At 35.9% G+C, this 11,829-nt stretch overlaps 1 long non-coding RNA gene and 1 pseudogene across 1 annotated transcript; one reads left to right on the top strand and one right to left on the bottom strand.

Annotated features, from left to right (window-relative positions):
* Positions 1-1,515: 1,515 nt before the first annotated feature.
* Positions 1,516-5,016, bottom strand: LOC117208624. The gene is made up of 4 exons (XR_004487740.1): positions 4,671-5,016; positions 4,375-4,599; positions 4,187-4,294; positions 1,516-2,083 (listed from the first exon to the last, which is right to left on the bottom strand). It is a non-coding gene; the product is annotated as an uncharacterized LOC117208624 (long non-coding RNA).
* Positions 5,017-6,117: 1,101 nt separating this feature from the next.
* Positions 6,118-8,286, top strand: LOC117208623 (annotated as a pseudogene).
* The last annotated feature ends 3,543 nt before the right edge of the window (positions 8,287-11,829 follow it).

The following is an 11,829-nucleotide window of genomic DNA, read 5'->3' as shown; positions in this document are numbered from 1 at the left end:
TCCATTTTTATCATTTTAATAGTTTCTACAAACTAAGACTAAATTCACACCTCCTTGATACTAGTTTTCGACTATCAATTAGTTTGAACAAAAAGGGAAAAGAGCCTAACGGCAGTCGATGACGTTACTGTGAAATATGTTATGGTATTTAAATAATCAGCCAGATAAAATTCATATTAATCACTATATTATATTATCGATATTCGTTCATTTACTCGTGCTAATTACAAAATAAAATGTTCTCTTTTCTTGAATAACACCTACATCACCGTCTGCGATATTTAAATTTCTTATTTAATGCTTATTTAAAAGCTCTCAAGTTAAACGAGTAAATTTACTCGTTATAGTTGTAACATAAAATGGCCATTTTCTTCAATACCACTTGCATCGCTGTACGTGATACAAATATTAATTATGTATCGAATAATATGTACCAATTGGCTGTAATCGCGGTTAGGTATTTCTTCGTTTGATCTATCAAGAGATCTATTAGGCTATTAGCGAAAGACTTATTGATTCCTCAAAGATGTATCTTAACTTAAATCTTAAAGATTAACTAAATGATTATATTTGATTAGTATTCGACAGTGTCTATCATATTCAGCCATCTTCTTTTATAATTGAACTGCCTCTGTATCCCGAATAGCAGCGGAGATTCGTTGAATTGAATATTGAGCCTGGAGCATTACAAATTCTAATTGCATTGGATTAGACAGGGAAAAGAGATGACATAGTGCAAACCGACTGAAGTGCGCTGTATAAAGCAGCCAATGTGGAGTACAACGCGCATCGAGCTGCCTATGTATCCTGAGTAGCAGCGGAGATTCGTAGAATTCAATATTTAGCCTTGAGCATTAAAAATTCTAACTGCATCGGATTTGACAGGCAAAAGAGATGACATAGTGCAAACCGACTGATGTGCGCTGTGTAAAGCAGCAAATGTGGAGTACAACGCGTATCGAATTGTCGAAATTTGTCCAATAGCAGCGGAGATTCGTAGAATTGAATATTTAGCCTTGAGCATTAAAAATTATAATTGCATCGGATTTGACAGGAAAAGAGTGAACATAGCGCAAACCAGATGATGTGCGTTGTATTTGGCATCAAACGTGGAGTATAACGCGCATCGAATTGTCTACATATCCTCAATAGAAGCGGAGATTCGTTCAATTACATATTTAATCTTCAATATTGATAGCTGTGGTTGCATTGGATTTTACTTATACTATATAACGTAATGCGTTATAGCGTTATACTATATAACGTAATACTATATTACTGAATGTACTCTATTACGTGAAGGCTGCCAACTTAATACGCGGCGCTTCGTTCCGCAGTTCGTTTACTTTCTTGACCAGCGACTTCTTCAGAACTCTCTGGTTGCGATTCCTACCGACGACTGGTTACGGGCAACTGCTGTGTTGACCCACTTGCCTCCCTTTCTATTCTTACCATATCCCCACTCTACCTGTCTTAATATCCGTCCGCGATCATGGTAACGTTCGCCTTCTGCTCAGCATGTGAAGGAACGGCAAAACGTAATATGATATAACGTAATTCAATTTAACGGAATACGTTATAATGTAATGTATTATAACGTAATACTATATCTCGTAATCGTAATGGCAGTCGCCTACCCCGTCCAAGAACTCCTCGAACGCTGTCCATTCGCTGTTGGGCGACACATATACGGCACTACCACCATTCCTGACCATTCGACCGCTGCGTATCCGTTGCCGCGCTCCAGCGGATCCCTGTGGGCGGACGATGCCGGCGCTGATGTCCAGGTGACAGCCGTCTGTATCTCCGGCGCAGTCCGGAGCGTCCAGGACTCTGTATGGCTCGGCCACCACCGCTAGGGCAACCGTGCTCTCCAGAATGGTTTGGAAAAGCAGGTCTTGACTGTCCCAGATTGTTCTGGAGGGTGCGCACCCTTAATCTTAATCACCTAAGTTCATGGCTTCAATCGCCGCTTCCTCCGCTCCAACCTCCTTGCTCGCGGCTTTAGGAGTCAGGGATTTCCTGCGGCCATCCTTCCTTGTTACCGTTTTCTACCGCGGACCCATCGGTCGACGGTATGGTTCTGTACAAAGAGAAACTTAGAAACGAATTAATCGTCCTGCGTAATGTCTATCGTGATCGTGATGTATATGAAACTTTTCAAAGTGTCCAATTAGTCGTCATTTGAAGTTGATTTTGAGTTGATAGGGCGAGCCTATAATTCAATGTTTCCCCTTGACAAAAGAAATTGTATTTTGATGTTACTAGCGGGTCCAGCCGTTGATACATGTTAATCGACGTTACGATCGAACCGGCCGCGGGCCATCGTCCGATAGATCTGTCGCGGCACTCGACAACAAATACCGCCACTAACTAATACCGGACAACGGTAGCGCAGTGGTTAGCGCCTTAGGTTACGAACGTTCGGGACTCGGATTCGAATCCCGGCGCCCCTAGTCCGATTTTTCTTCCACGCATCTAAATTAGAAAAATATAGCAGTACCCCAGCAGCGACATCTACAGCCAGTAGCTACAATTATTACAGACAACATAGACGCCTCAGATCGAATTAAGATCTATTTGCAGATGCTTCGATGAGAAATTATCCAAATGTTTTTCAACAGCTTTTCTACCCTTCCAACATCATTTTTGCCGATTGAAAGTATAAAATCGTACACGAACGTACCATTTCTCCCTTCTTATTAAAATATTATACTATTGCATCATTAAAATGTTGAAACGTTAAAATATAAAATTTCTTTCATCGAGGCATTAAGGTACAACCTGTTATCGTTCTTTTGTTAAGATCTCTTCGATAGAAAAAATGAAGCTTCTACATCTTTTATTTCATCGACAAAATGTTGTTTTAATTGAATTGTTGAGGTTCTTTTGATCAAAATGATACCGAACATGAAAGTAACCCCGAAAAGTTCGATTAGACGCATAGTTCGATTAGCTACGTTGGAGATGGACTTCCTTCGGACATGACATTCTGAGATTGAATACGCGAGGCTTCTTTTCGCTCTAACATATACAACTTCCATCGTTTGCGAATTAGTCCAAGCTGATGCAGGCACCGCTACGAGGATGTAATTAATTTCTAATTTCAATATCGTGTTATATCTCAGTTGCTTTCTGTGTTCCTTATTGTTACGTTCGATGTATATAGAACGTATAACCCCAAATCAGGTACTTGCCGTCAATTTGTAAACAGTGATTGTTAACAAATTTTAAAATATGATGTAGAAGAAAATGTTCATCACGTTAAAAATGAAAATTGCCGGACAAAATAGAAGAAAGGCCTCGATGTAACAATATAGATAATTGCATTGTAATAACAATTCTGCCCGAGCAGTCGAGGTAAACAGGCGCGAGTAAATGTGCTCCAGTGTTAGTGCGATAAATAGTGAATTTAGGAGGTTAAAACGTTAACGAACACTGTCACATGGTAAAAGTTTCAAAATGCAACAACCAATACCGCCGCCAAACAAAAAAGGGTGACATATGTTTCATAAATGAAGCTACAAATACGTTAAGCAGAAAACAACCAATTAGCAAAGAACAGGAAAGCCTATAAAAGAAATGGAAACGTTGCAAAAGCAGGAAGAAAATAGGTACAATAACGAACTATCCTATCAAGATGAAAACTGGAAGGTAGCAACAGCTCACAAAAGGCGTAAAATAATCCTAAATACAAGCGCTATAAAAATTCCCGATACAGAAATGCACCAGTGGCTACAGGACATCCCACTCCGAAATTCTTTCAGCTCACTGATAAAAGACGAAGATACGAGTTCAGAGGAAGAAATGACAACACATATCGTTAAACCACCACCGATCTACATTCATGCTCAAATAACAGATACCCTTATTGAACTATTAAACAACACTGTCGGAAGAGAAAACTACAGTATAAAGGAATTAAAACTGGAACAAGTCAAAGTGCAAACAAATACTCCAAAAATCTTTCGAAAAGTGGCGCAAGTATTAAACATACTATACATCATACATACCAGCTCAAAACAGAAAAGAACCACAAAGTAGTAATTAGAGATCTATACCCAAGAACAAACACCAAAAATATATGCAAGGAACTAACAAAAATCGGGCACCAAGTAAGAACAATAAATAATATAACCAGATACGATACAAAACAGTCATTGTCACTGTTTCTAATAGAACTCACGTGGCGTGGAGTCTGCTTTGTGTAGAGAGTCGCCGGACGTAACAAGCAGATATATTTACGAAGGCGTTACCGAAACCAAGATTTCAATATTTACGACAAAAATTAGGTCTGAAAAATAACAATGATGTTAAAAAGTAATCGTTTGTAAAGATTTCGAGTGTTAGGGAGGGTGTTGAAGTAATACTCACTTCTAGGAAAACTACATCTTCTCTAGTATTTAGTTCTCTTAGTCCCCGATGCTATTGAGTATTGTTTAGCTCTAAATCAATTTGAAGGGCCTCTCAGTCTCATAGCCTTTTTTAGGAATATGCCATGCACAGATGGTGCAGCAGGGTATATATAGACGGGCCAGTTTTCGTAATTATATAAATACCCATAGACTCATGGCTTCGAAGCTCTGTTGTAATGTAACGCTGCCACAGTGTGGTTCTGGATTAGTATACACTGTACTTATACTTATGCTTATATTTATACTTATACTTACAGTTACACTTATACTTAAATATATTTCTGTTACACATTCATCACGCGTTCCTCGAAGAGATAACTTCAACAAAGGTGGTTGGAAAATTCTTCAGCTTGCTCTTCGTTGCTTCTGGCTCATGTGTTGTCCGTTAATCTGATTGCTGGGATTAGTTTAATTGGCTCCTTTATTTTGTTCGTGGCTTTCCATAGGAAATAGTTGGAATTCTCGTACGCAGAAAGTGAATCTATGAATTTTGAGAATTCGTTATTATTATGATCTTTTATTTTACTTTCTATTTCCTTTGCAAGTTTGTTTAGATGTTTTTTTGCTTTCACGTGCTCTATGTTTTTGTCATTTTGCTTTCGCTTACCTTTTTCCCTCTGATTTTGTCAAGAAAGTCTTGCGGAATTATTTTTGTTTGCCTGTTATTTGGTTGATAAGTAGTAGTTGCCAATGCTACTTCTATAATCTCTGTCAATGTACTGCCTGTTCGCAGTGGTGCATATACTGCTACATCTGGAAGTAATTGCCGTTAGTTAGTATCGTAACGGTGGTTGCTTGAGCGTATTACTGATGGATTTGGCTATGTTGGTGTTAAGGGTGGCGATTGGTTAGTTACTTGTGCATAACTTCGGCTACCAAAGGTGTTGGTGTTTCCATGGTTAGAGTTCTATACATATTGTATTGTTTGCTGTTGGATCTGATTCCGTAATATCTACTCGCTGTATGTTCTGCTTCGAAGCGTGTAGCAGGAGGGTGTGAGGAAAAAGCAACACCATGTTAATGATCATAGAGATCAACTTTTATCTTAGATATATGATTATTATGATTATATTATTCTTATTTTATATCTAACTAATGTCTAATAAATGTTATATAAAATAAATATTTTTTCATTATTAAAATCCTTTGTAAACTCTATAATTTTATTATAATTTAGCTTCCTCAATAAAGAATTTAATAACATTGAAAATTTTTAATCATGGGTAATATTTTAAATATGACACTATTTACGTATGTTATAGGTAATGTTAATAGTTACACAATTTTTTAATAAATTAAGAAAAAACTAAAAACAAACTTACTTTCTAATATATGCGTCAAATATAAAAGCATTAAAGATATGTGTACATATTTAATTTGAAAATTGTGGTCTTGTTAAACTTGTTTGTTGGTAATAACAATGCATGTTTAATAATGGTTCATAACTAATATTCATTTAAACAATGCTTTCTGTAATAAATGGAGCGGTCAGCGCAGAGCAAGCCTACGAATAAGATTCGGAATCTAGAACCAACCAGAGAGCAAACATCCCAGAGACTCCTCAACGGCAATAGCTACTACGGTAAGCTGGAAATCTGGATTCATTTTTACATTACCGTGTGAGAAAATCAATAAGCTCGATTAGAATCATGTCCACATCACGAAAAGACAAAATTGGAACTATTGATATCGCTTCTATAACCAGAGCTATGGATAAGTTGACTCGTGCCATACTCGAGCAAATCGAACTTCTTGCGCGACGTATAGAAGAAACGCAACGAGTAGCCGATAGTGAAAACAAAAAACGTGCAGCAGAGATAGAACTATTAGGAAAACATATCTCTAAAATAAATTTAGGACATGACGCTACTACTGAATTAGGCTCCTTTATTACCACGGACGAATCTAATGCCAGCAATGTTCAGAGAAAACGACCACCTGTAAAACCTAACGAAACGGACGATATGGACAGTGAAGAAGGAGCAGTAAGTTGTGACAACCCCACGTACAATGCAAAAACCTGCCTAGATTTTATCCCTATACTCAATGGACAAGACGATATAGGAGTAGAAGGGTTTATTAAACGGGTAAGAGAAGCTCGAGCCGAATGTCGAGAAAAACGCATATTATTACGACTAATTCTAACGCAAAGAATCATTGGAGAAGCGGAACGCAGTATCCGCCACACCGAAATCGAGAATTACGAGGACCTGTTTGAAAGCCTCAGAAAATTTGTATCCGTGAATATTACATCTAATGGAGCTCGTGATAAGTTGCAACGCACGCGACAAAACGTTAACGAATCGGTACACAGTTATGTGAAGAGGTTCCGACACAACCTCAACGAACTGATATACGCGCTTCAACACGAAATTCGCGATCCAGTACGTCGAGCAGTCGCCATAGATCTTGAAACTGAACGAGCGACCAAAGTTTTTGTCCTAAATTTAAAACCCAAAATAGAAATACGCACATCGACTACAAGACCAAAGAATCTCCAAGAAGCACAAGATGCAGCTTTCGAGGCGGAGTTAGTCATAAGGAAAATCGAACGCAACAAAAAAATAATAAGAATAATGAACCAACCAATTGAGAGAGCCAAAAACCGATTCCAAGGAACACCTAAACCAATGCCAAGAAACTTCCAGCAAGCTGAACGAACGCCACTTAACCAAAGAACTCAACTGAAATGTTTCAAATGCAACCAAATCGGACATGTCTCCAGTCAATGTAGAAATTTTCAAACACCCAGCCAACATCCGCGACAACGAAGTAACTATCAACGAAACCGGAAGAAAATATTCATAAAGCATCTACGGACGCTAGACCCCAGGATTGTGAAACATCGCTTCGTCTGGAAAACAAGGACATCCATACCTACGGGAAGGACTAACTTGGACTACGGTCATCCTCGGCGACGAATTCTTAATCCACGAAACCAGAAGGCCTTTGGAACTGGAAGCATCTACGGAAGCTAACAAATCAAGGTAAACGCTGGATTCATTTTACATATAGAGGCAGACTATCTAGCTTTGAACAAGACTCAGACAAAGAGTTAGCGACATTTAAAACGATGTGGAAAGGTAAAGCATGCACTGGTAGGGACGAACAAAGTATTAAAATGACAAACCAACTACGGGAGCAAATCGCGCGACTGCGAAGAAGCATGGACCTTTTCCAACAAGCAAAAGAAGAGGGTCAACGCCTCGATAAAAAATCGAATTGCTACGAAAAACAATTGACGAAATCGAGTTAAGAAAACTGTTAAAGGAGACTATTAAAGCAGCTACTAGTCGGAGTTATCAGGGTAGTTTAGTTTCTAATAATTTGAACAAAAGCTTGGAGAAAACAGACGTTACTGTAGGAAATGAAGAAATGGTTTTGAAAGAATTTTCAAAAGAATTGCAGTCTAATGTAGAACATTCTTATGAAAAGAAAGTATCAATTGACACCGCTTCACAGGATTATATTTTCATTAAAACAGACTTAATGTTTGATGTCAATAGCTCGACAGAATACCAGAAAGAGTCTGTGAAACGAAGGAAAGAAGATATTGCAGTGTTGTATAATGATTTGTCACCATCTTCGTCACAAGATACTCAAAATTTACAAGAATGGTTTGACAAAAAAAGTAAAAGTTTAGGAGAAGCAGAAAAAGATCATAACAAGAAGGATAATATTTCAATGAGAAATATTTTGGACGGCGATACAAATAAAGAAAACCAAATTGAAACGAAGGAATTAGAAGCAGTTAGTAAATCAACTGCTGAAAATGATACAAAATCAATAGACAACGTTGAACAAAATATATCATTAGAATCCATACAAAAAGCAAGAGATAATGCTTACAATAATGAACATTTGCTTATAGAAGAAGACCAAATGATGACAGCGAAAAATGCGTGTGACACTACAGAATCAAAAACTTCAGCAGATCTTATGTCGAGAAATTTAGATGCTAATACACAAGAGAAGTCTTTAGAGAATAAAGATGACAAGAATCCATCTCCATCTATGTTAGATAGTAGTAAACGGAGCAGTCGTTATAATGTTGCTGCAAAGCCTGCTACTTCGCCAAAATTTGAAGAAATTGTTTATAATCAAACCAGACAATCAAACACAAATAAAATTTTGCGAAGCGCTTTAAAGACGAAATTAATCGAAGACAAGTCTGAAATAATTAATAAACAAAAGGCATCGGAAAATGTAGAAAATAAATTTGCCAAAGAAGAAAAAAGAGGTGTTAAACAAAAATCAATTTCAGATAGTGAAAACGAAACAACTGATAAGTTCGTCAACGAAGGGAAGTTCTTTTAACGAACACAGCTAGTGATAGCGATAGGTATAAATCTGTAGAAAATGATAATGCAGTAACGGGTGTAATAGCAACTGATGAAGCGAAACATAGAGGCAGACCTAGGAGATCGGATAAAGTCGAAGTTAAAAAAGATGAAGATACAAGGAAGATCCTACAAAATGAGAAGGGTGGATTAGAAGAACAAAGAAAACTCGAAGAAGATACAAAAGAAGAAACTGCAGAGACAGAAGTCAATTCACAAGGTATATTAAATAATAAGTGCGATTTACTTGATACCGAAAGAGCTATTGAAATTAATGATACGGTTCAAGATATTAAATTTACTGAAGGTAGAAGCTGCACTCAAAATGATATGGAAGATGTAGTAGAAGATTCACAAGAATTATCTAATGAAAGTAAGTTATCAGAAATAAGGATTGCACTTAACAAAATTGAATATACAAAAACTATTTTACGGAATAAAAAGAATTCATTAGAAAGAGAAAGAGGAGTAAGGGAAAAGAAGAAAATGTACAGACAGAAATTATTTCAAAAAATATATCCGATGATAAATGTGATTTGCTTTAGAAAAAAAAAATATATTATCCACAAACTACATTAGGAATTTATCTATTTTAGTGAGGAGAAAGAGAAAGGATAGAGGAGTTGATCAATAGACTGTGGATTTTGAAGCGTTTATGAAAAACTTACAATTTTAATAAAATAGTCAATGTAAAGTCTTTGTTATAATATTCAGATAGATAGATGAAAAAAAAACTGAATTTGCATAATTACTCATGGCTTATTGATCAATCATGCGACTCGTTCAGAGGTAACTCGAGTTGTAAAGGCGAAAATTTATAAAAAATGGTATATCTGACGTACGATGCATTTGCTCATGTTAAACTATTTAAATAAGTATAAAAATCACGCGAAAAAAAATCTACTGAGAATAATGTTGAACTAGTTAATAATAATAAATCATATAGTGAAACACAAACCTTAAATCAAGATTTTAAGTTCAAAAAAAAAAAGAAGAAAAAAAGAAGAAAGAAGTTGATAAAATGACAGCAACATGTAGCAGCAGGCGAGAGAAAATAAGCCAAATTTCTAAAAGAAGAAACGATGCTCAAGAACTCGAAATTTCTCGAGTGGATATGCTAAACAACGAATTTAATGAACAGTTGAAAGAACGTGAAACAGCAATAGAAGACTTACATCAAATGTTATAACATCAATCGGAAATTCATAAAGTTACCTTAAATGAAGCAAGTTTGAAAATAGGAGAACTCTCTGATAAAATTAAATGTTTTAAAGGAAAAGATAGCCAGATACCGAAACGTAATGAATTACTCGAAGAAGAACAGAATAAATGGAGAAGTTTAGAAAAAATGATTACAGAAAAACTTGAAGAAGAAAAATCCCGTTAGGAAACAGCTGAAGACGAAGTGAGAAAGCTTTCCAAATATAACGAGCAACTTCTAAAAGATTATCAAGAAATCCATAAAAAAAGAAAAAAAAAGGTAAAGAATTAAACATGTACCTCAACTGAAAGATAAAATCAATCGACAGGATTTATATGCGAAGAACATAAGAACACAATATATAGAACAGCACAAGATGATCGAAAAATTGAGAGCAAAAGGAAAACGTGTGCATAATAAAGGTAAAGAGAACACATAATGTATCTTCACCAGGGGCGCATGATCCAAAATTAAATAATAAAATAAAAGGTTTTGTTACTGAAAAGTTAGAGAGATTTCATGACAACAAAAGCATTGCCTGTGCAGAGTGCAGTGTATCAATGTGCACTAAAAATGCAAGCAACGTGACGATTACTTTTAGAGCACCACAAGCACCACGAAAACACAATCAAGACCAAACAAGATCAAGTTCAAAAGTGAAGTTACGTGAGCTTATTACTGCTAACGACCAAAAATTGAATTACGATCCCGAGCATCAACTCGCTGATCTTCAAGTAGAATGTTCCGACAAAGACAGGACGACACAAGAGTTCGAGAAGCACATAGAGGACATGAAGGAGGAAGTGCAAAAATTAGAATTGCAACTCGACGAGTTACAAAAAAAAAAAAAAAACACACACACACACGCACGTAAAAAGAGTTCAATCTTTTGGAATACAAATTGAAGAACTAACAATAAAATTAGATGAAATAACATAAGTCACAAATATGAAGTTGACTTGCTGGAACAAAAAAAAAAAAAAGGCCAAACTTAATTCATGTGTTAGTAATTCAATGGAGGAACGTGAAGCTGGAGCTAAAGATGCAAAAGAGATAAAATGTAGTTCGTGAACCACAAGGACAAATAATCTGCCCTTCAATGTGAACTAGACGAACTAAAGGGTGAATATGAAAAAGTGGGTGATTTTGGATATAAATATGAAGAAGAAACTAATAAATTGAAACTGGATTTTAGTAAAGTAAAAGATATGAACGAACAAAATAATTTTCTTAGAAAAGAACTGGGAAACGTCCAAAAACTTTCCAAAGATGTTAATAATCGCTTACTCGAGGCGAACCAAGAATTAAAAGATTCACATAGAAAACACACTCTTATTTGAAAATTGAAAAAAAAGAAAAAAAAACATCCGGAAGAATTAGGTGATATAATAAAACTTCATGATGAAGAAAAATATAAACTGATACAGCATTGGTGTTCTGTAGAATGTCAAACTGCCATAAAGGGTTACATTGATGGAAAAGTGCAGTAAATATTTAAATAACAATCCATGACTTCTTAAGTAATTGTAACAATCTTGATGTTTTACTATGGAACAACTAGATGAAGTGCACAGTGACATTAATAAAGTAGAATCATCGATAAAAGTAGATGTATCTTCTTCATCAATATCAGAATCAACGACTGATATTATAAAGAATGTACATGATATTCCAGAAAATCAAAAAAAAAAAAAAATAAGTCACAGGAATGTACAGATAATACAATTCAAGATGGTTTAGTAGTAAATAAATGTGATGTAACAGATTTAAATAAAAACAAAAAAAAATTTTTAAAGTAAGGAAAGTAGTGAGACAGAGAGCATAAAGAACGCTGCGATTAATGAAGTAGAACAAGAAATAATAAATAAGGACC

The sequence above is a fragment of the Bombus bifarius genome, unplaced genomic scaffold, assembly GCF_011952205.1.
Source record: "Bombus bifarius isolate JDL3187 unplaced genomic scaffold, Bbif_JDL3187 scf7180000008147_frag, whole genome shotgun sequence".
Lineage (NCBI taxonomy): Eukaryota > Metazoa > Arthropoda > Insecta > Hymenoptera > Apidae > Bombus > Bombus bifarius.
The sequence above is the reverse complement of the archived record's forward strand: the minus strand, read 5'-3'. Positions and strand labels throughout refer to the sequence as shown.